Source organism: Corapipo altera, unplaced genomic scaffold, assembly GCF_003945725.1.
Source record: "Corapipo altera isolate COAL_440 unplaced genomic scaffold, ASM394572v1 61418, whole genome shotgun sequence".
Classification (NCBI taxonomy): domain Eukaryota; kingdom Metazoa; phylum Chordata; class Aves; order Passeriformes; family Pipridae; genus Corapipo; species Corapipo altera.
In genome coordinates this window covers 1-6861 of record NW_020886281.1, presented here as the reverse complement: position 1 = coordinate 6861, position 6861 = coordinate 1, and the positions used below count along the sequence as shown (strand labels likewise).

Below are 6861 nucleotides of genomic sequence, written 5' to 3'. Positions count from 1 at the left end.
GAGGAATTGTCAGGGATGCACTTGGGGCTGTTTGGGCTTGCAATGAGTTGAGAACTTTCTGGACAAAGCTGTCTCTCCCAGGCAGCCAAGTGGCTGCAGGGGGACAATGTCACCAGGGGGTTGTGACCGCAGCGTCGGTGCCCTTCAGGTGTGCTTCAGTGGGATGCCAAGGATGCTGGCTTTGTCCCCAAAGAGCCCACTACTCATTTCTTCAGGAGAACAGAGGTTTGTGGGCAGTAGAGGTGTTGGGACAGCTTCCTTCTCCCGACCAGCTGGCTGGGAGCAAGCTGGATGCACTTGGGAAAGGCTGGGTGGATGGTGAGGTGTGGATGGAGGGATCCCCATGGATCTGCAGAGCAGAAGGCTGGAAGAGAGATGTTTTCAGGGAGCTTTTCTGAGGAGCGGCTTTTCTGAGGGAGCTGTGGGTGCTCAGCCTGGAGAAAAGGAGGCTCAGGGGGGACCTTCTGGCTCTGCAACTCCCTGACAGGAGGGTGGAGCCAGGGGGGATCAGGCTCTGCTGCCAGGGAACAAGGACCAGGACAGAGGAGGTTTAGTTTGGCTATTTTGGAAAATTGTTCATGGAAAGGGTTGTCCGTCCCTGGCACAGCTGCCTAGGGCAGTGCTGGAGTCCCCATCCCTGGAGGGATTTCAAAGCCATGTCGATGTGGCACTTGGGGAGATGAGTCAGTGGTGGCCTTGGCAGTGCTGGGGGAACAGCTGGATTTCATGATCATGGAGGGCTTTTACAACCTTAATGATCCTTTGATTGTTCTGGATCACCTGAAGGAAACCTGTGTGCCCCATTGGTGTTCTGCTCTCCTTTGCCTTGTGCAGCAGCAGCTGCAGGAGGGATATTGGAGCTGGGATGTGCAGCCATGCTGGAGAGAGGGCTTCAGCCTGTCCCGCCTGCTGTAGCGAAGGGATTGAGTCAGCTCCACGTGGATTTGGGGTCTGTTTTGTGTGTTCCCTGCCAGGAGATCTGGGAGGGCAGCACACTGGTTAAGCTCTGCCAGAAAGGCATGGAAGGCAGACAAGAATCCTGCCAAAAACGTGTGCCAGCTGGGAGTGGGGGGAATGTGCTGCTGCAATGAGAGGCCTGGTCTGGGTTGATCATCACAGGGGAGCTTGAAGTGACTCCATTCAGGAGCATCCTAAATGCTCCTGGTTTAGGAGCATTTACCTGGGGGGGAGATAAAACTTGCCAGCTGAGGGCTCTGCAGGCTGGGAGATGCTGCTGCCATGGGATAAAAAGGGGAAGCAGCAGTGTAACATATTTATGGTGAGACATTGGCACAGGTTGCCAAGAGAAGCTGTGGCTGCCCCATCCCTGGAAGTGTTCCAGGCCAGGTTGGATGGGGCTTGGAGCAACCTGGTGTGGTGGAAAGGTGTCCCTGTCCATTGGAATAACATGGTCTTTGAGGTCCCTTCCAACCCAAACTGTTTTGTAGCTCCGTGCTGATATTTGGACAGGACATGAAGTGTAGATTTTATATCACTGGCAGTAAAGTCCAGGCTGATGGTGTTTCTCCACCAGGAAGAGTTCAGGGAAGCCCATGGATGATGGAGACGGTACCCAGCTGGCCTGGCAATCTGTGATTCCAGTAGAACAGTGGTTCTTCCTTGTCATGGGAGGCTCAAAACCCACCCCACATCACCCTCAGCTTCCTCAGTAATAAATACTGGCAGCTGGTGTCTGTGTGATGAAAGTGTCAGGAAAGCAGGTGGGATCACAGAGGTTTTTCAGGGATCACAGTCCATGGTTTCCAGGTGCAGGATTCCCAAGCAACTGATGTGGCACAAGCAATTTGTGCCCACACAAGAGTTTGTGCTCAATGTCTCTGGTGTATTTGCTTTCACTTTAAGTCACCTACAGTGACCTTGACCGACTTGCCTGGCTCTGTCTTGGAATGATGACAGTGGAAACATGAACCAGGCCTTGCATTCCATCTGTGCTGTCCTGCCCCGGTCCATGGGCTTAGGGTTTCCCAACAATGACACAGAGCTGGTTCACACATCTGTGGTATTTTCACACACGTCTCTGGCAATCCTGCAAGTGTCAGTGGTCTGTTTTCAACCCTATGGTGTTAATTTTCTGTTGATGGAAAAGAGGTGACAGAGGAAATGGCTTCAAAGCTGAATATTCAGGTCTGGATTGACGGGGAACAGAGGGAACCTGCAGGGCAGGATGGAGAAATGAGGAGGTGAGAGGACATGGGTAAGGAAGGGCTGAGCACACATTTTTCATGGAATCCCAGAATAGTTTGTGTTGGAAATGACCTTAAAACTCATCTTGTTGCAGCCCCCTGCCATGGGCAGGGTCACCTTCCACTAGCCCAGGTTGCTCCAAGCCCTGTCAAACCTGGCCTTGGACACTTCCAGGGATCCAGGGGCAGCCACAGCTTCTCTGGGCAACCTGTGCCAGGGCCTCAGCACCCTTGCAGGGAAGAATTCCTTCCCAATATCCAATCAAACCCTGCCCTCTGGCAGTGGGAAGCCATCTCCCCTTGTCCTGTCTGTCCAGGCCCTTGTTCCAAGTCCCTCTCCAGCTCTCTTGGAGCCCCTTTAGGCACTGGAAGGGGCTCTCAGGTCTCCCTGGAAGCTGGAGTTGTGTTTTAAGCTGCTGTCACCCTCCTCGAGGTTTAATGCCATGACATCTTTGAGTCCTTGGAGGCTGCTGCTCTTGCTTCCTTGACAGTAAGCTCTCCCATCTGACCCGGGCTCATTCCCACATGCCAGGATTGTGTTTATTTTTCCATCCTGTTGTAGCCAAGTTTGTCATTTCATAAACATCCCCCCCCCCTTGTCCTGATCCCTGTCCCCTCTGTAAGCCAGGGGAATAGATGGGAGGGCACAGGACCAGGAATGCCTGACGCTGCCCAAAGCTGGAAAGGAGGGAACTGGAAATTTTGAGATGAAAAGAAAACATTGATGTCTTTCCAGCTCTGTCTTTGTTCCGCTGTGCCTTCAGGCCTGGATCCCAACACCCCACCTCTGGGAGAAGGAGCCTGCGAGGCTGAGCATGCCTGGCTGTCACTAAATCCTCGCTCTCAGAGCACAGCAGAGGCTCTTTCTCTGGTGGTTTGTGAGCTTGGGGTCATCCCAGAGCAGCCACAGGAAGCTGACAGCGTCTGACAGGGTGTTGGAGGGAATGGCAGTCCATGGACACAGAGGTGTTTGTTGGGGGAAGCAGCTGCAGCTCGTGGTGCAAAGCAGCACATCCTCAGTTCCAGCTTTGTCCCTTTGCTGACTGGTGACCAGCCACACTCCAGCACCAAAGAACACCTGAGGAGCAGGAACCTGGTGTTAAACAGGGGATTGGAGTGGGAAGAAGGTGTTTTTCAATCCGTAGAGCTCTTTAACCTCCTCACATTATTTGGTGTGGAATCACAGAATCCCAGACTGGTTTGGGTCAAGAGGGATCTTAAAGACCATCTTGTTCCACCCCCCTGCCATGGGCAGGGCCATCTTCCACCAAAATCAGTTTGTTCAGGAAAATTCAGACCTAATGCACGCACTGGGGTTTGGGATGGATGATCTTTAAGGTCCCTTCCAAACCTTAACATTCTGTGATTCTCCCTGAAAGTAAAAGTGGCTACTAGGAAGCGGCAAAACCAGCAGCCAGGAGCAGAAAAGATATTGCAGATTTCTTGTCTGATTTTATTGCTACATGTAGATTAGGTCAAGGGTAATCTGCTGCTTTTGTTAATCTTAGAGAGGTTAAATTGTATCAGGACTTCTGCACACAGAGTAAAGAAGAAAATAGCAGTACTTTTAAAAATAGCATCCATTTAAGTTACGTAAATCCTTATAAATACAAGAGAGAAATCAGTTATTCTATAAAAAATAAACCAGAGCATGTGTTCTTGAAGCACCAGGCACTGCATCCTCATGTTAAGGACTTCAGCTACAGAGTCTTTATAAATATACCTGCAAAATTCCTCTTCATTCTGACCATAAACAGGGGTCAGAATGTGCACATTTGTATTTTGCACAGAAACAGAAGGTCTGATACTTGAATCTCAACTGGCCGTTTGACTTTTGTCAACCTCAACCTGCCCCATCCCTCTGCAGACACCTTTCAGTGGCACCCAAATGCTGTTGGCATCCTCAAAGCTCTTTAGCAAGAACTGAAGCAGTTTGGGTGGGGGTTTGTGTGTGAAACTGTCACCGCTTTCTGTCTGTACATTTAATTTTTGTTTCACTCGAAAAAAAATAAAAAGGAGGGACAAAACCCAGCCTTAAAGGGACAGCACTGAGGGTCTGTGTGCTTGAAGGTGCCACTCAGAAATAAGAGAATGGCCTTTGCTGTCCTCTTTGCAGTTGTCTGAGTGGTGTTGGAGTGACTAAATCATGATGCCCCCGAGATGTTTGTGTCACATTAATAATAATTTCCACAATTGGAAATTATGGTTGTGCTGCACCTGCCTGAACAAACACTCACGTGTGTGTTCGTGTGTGTGTAAGTATAATATATATATATATTTTTTATTTTTTCCCCAGTTGTGACTCTCCTGTGCCTGTAGCTGACAACAGCCATGTCAGCCCAAGGGGGTAGATGGGTTTCTTCCCTTGTTTTCCTGCTCTTCTGTGCTTCCTCCATCCCAAGGCCGGGAATCGCGGGGCTGCGGCAGGAGCCGAGCCCCCAGCGCTACTTCAGTGGCTTGGAAGCTGGACGAGCATCCCTGGCCTTTTTCACCCCTCATGGTAAGTATTTAATGGTGGGCACTGACATCAGGCTGGGGCTCAGCAAGGCTTGGATGAAAGTGGAACAATCCCAGAATCGTGGAATGGTTTGTGTTGGAAGGGACCTTAAAGCTCATCCAGTTCCAACCTCCTGCCATGGGCAGGGACACCTTCCACCAGACCAGGTTGCTCCAAGCCCCATCCAACCTGGCCTTGGACACTTCCAGGGATGGGGCAGCCACAGCTTCTCTTGGCAACCTGTGCCAGGGCCTCACCACGCTCCCAGGGAAGGATTCCTTCCCAATATCCCATCTAACCCTGCCCTCTGGCAGTTTGAATCCATTCCCCCTCGTCCTGTCACTCCAGGCTCTTGTAAATAGTCTCTCTCCACCTTTCTTCTATCTCCTTCAGGTACTGGAAGGCTCCAATTAGATCACCCCAGAGCCTTCTCTTTTCCAGGCTGAACAATCCCAATTCTCTGGGCCTTTCCTCAGGGAGAGGTGCTCCATCCCTCCAATCAGCTTGTGGTCCTCCTCCATGAAGAGGCAATTCTTGAGATTTTTAACCCCAGAGGGAGCTGGTCAAGCTCAGTGTTTGTGCATCTCCAAGTGCTCAGGCAGACAGAGACCTCTTGGGATGGCTTCTTTCCTGGATGTGTCCCCAGGAACACCCTTGCAAACCTCTTCATTAATTTTCTGGAATATTTTCTGTAGGTACCATGGAACAGAAATCCAGTCTCCTAAGGAACTCTCCCCTCAAAGGGGCTGAGTTTCTCTTCTGTGGTACCTGCCAGGGAAAGGGTGATCCCTTACATGCAGGAGAACTAAGGACTGTCATGGATTAGGAGGAGATCCTTGGCCTTGTTTTGTTGTTCTGCCATTTCATGTGATCCCCGGGTGTGATTCCCAAAGACACCGGTGTGGGATGAGGCACCAGCACAGCTCCCAGGTCTCAGCGTGTGGCCAGAGGATGCTCCTGACCCTGAGAACTTGCAGAGGGTTTTTTGTGTTTCAGTCTCTCCTGGTGCCCAGCCCTTCCTGGAGCAGATTGAGAGCTCGACCGAGGCCCTCCAGGACTATGGCATTTCTGTGGTGAAGGTAAAGGGGCACAGAGGGAAACTGCTGGGCAGGATGGAGGGAGGAGGGTCTGAGAGGAGATGGGTAGGGAAGGGATGAACACACGTTTTTCATAGGATCATGGAATCACAGAACAGTTTTGGTTGGGAGGGACCTTAAAGAGCATCTTCTTCCATCCTCCTGCCATGGGCAGGGACACCGTCCACTATCCCAGTGAATCCGAAAAATCGGTCTGAGAAACTGCCCAGAGACTTTGATCTTTTGAGCAGCAAAGGTATTTATTTGCAGCGCTGGGAGCAAGCCAGCTCGCGCTGGACAAACTTGCTCTAAGGCTTCACACAAAATCAGCATTTTTATACAATCTTCAGCTGTGATTAAATGCATATTCAAACGATTACAACATCTATCAATACATATTAAAGATAGGCGGAGAACAGGCGGAACTTGGGGCGGTGCTTCTCTTGGCACCCCATTTCAAGGGGTCGTTCCCATCTTCATCCATGGGGCAGGGGGCTTTAACTCCTCTTCCTCAGCTTGACCATTCTTCCTTTCCATTGTTCTTGACCCGCTCAGTGAAGCTCGGAAAAGCCCTGGCTCCAGGCCTATTTCTCCTATTCAAATGTCTACCTGATCCTGTTATATTTCTAATTTATTGCCTCTAGGCCTATTTCATGTTCTTGTACTATTCTCTTAAGCTTTGGTCCAGTAAGTAGAACAGAACGAGCAGAGATCGTCTTGGATGTTAGCAGCTTGTTAGCAGGCCCAAATTTCTTGGTTAACTCTTTTGGACCTAGCCTCCTGTTTCATTCCCCCCTTTTTGTTTAGAATTTACGAATTCTTTCGTCAAGTTCTAATGGATATTGATAGGTATTCATCACAGCCCACATTATCTGCATCCTTCTAACCATGATGTTTGATTTGTACCATAGCCAAACAGTTAGGACCAATATAGAATCATGCCAACTCTTAAAACCAGTATTGGATGTATTAAATAGTGAAACACTTGTGATGCTGTAGGGGAGTATCCTGTAAAGATGTTCCACCAGTGGTGCTCTCCCACTTTTTCCACTTTGGTTAAAACAGTTTTTATGTTCTCAGTGTC

General features: G+C 49.9%; 1 long non-coding RNA gene across 1 annotated transcript; it reads left to right on the top strand.

The window, feature by feature from the left end:
- Positions 1–2115: 2115 nt before the first annotated feature.
- Positions 2116–5777, top strand: LOC113941112. Its single transcript, XR_003525604.1, has 3 exons — positions 2116–2215; positions 4501–4704; positions 5698–5777. It is a non-coding gene; the product is annotated as an uncharacterized LOC113941112 (long non-coding RNA).
- The last annotated feature ends 1084 nt before the right edge of the window (positions 5778–6861 follow it).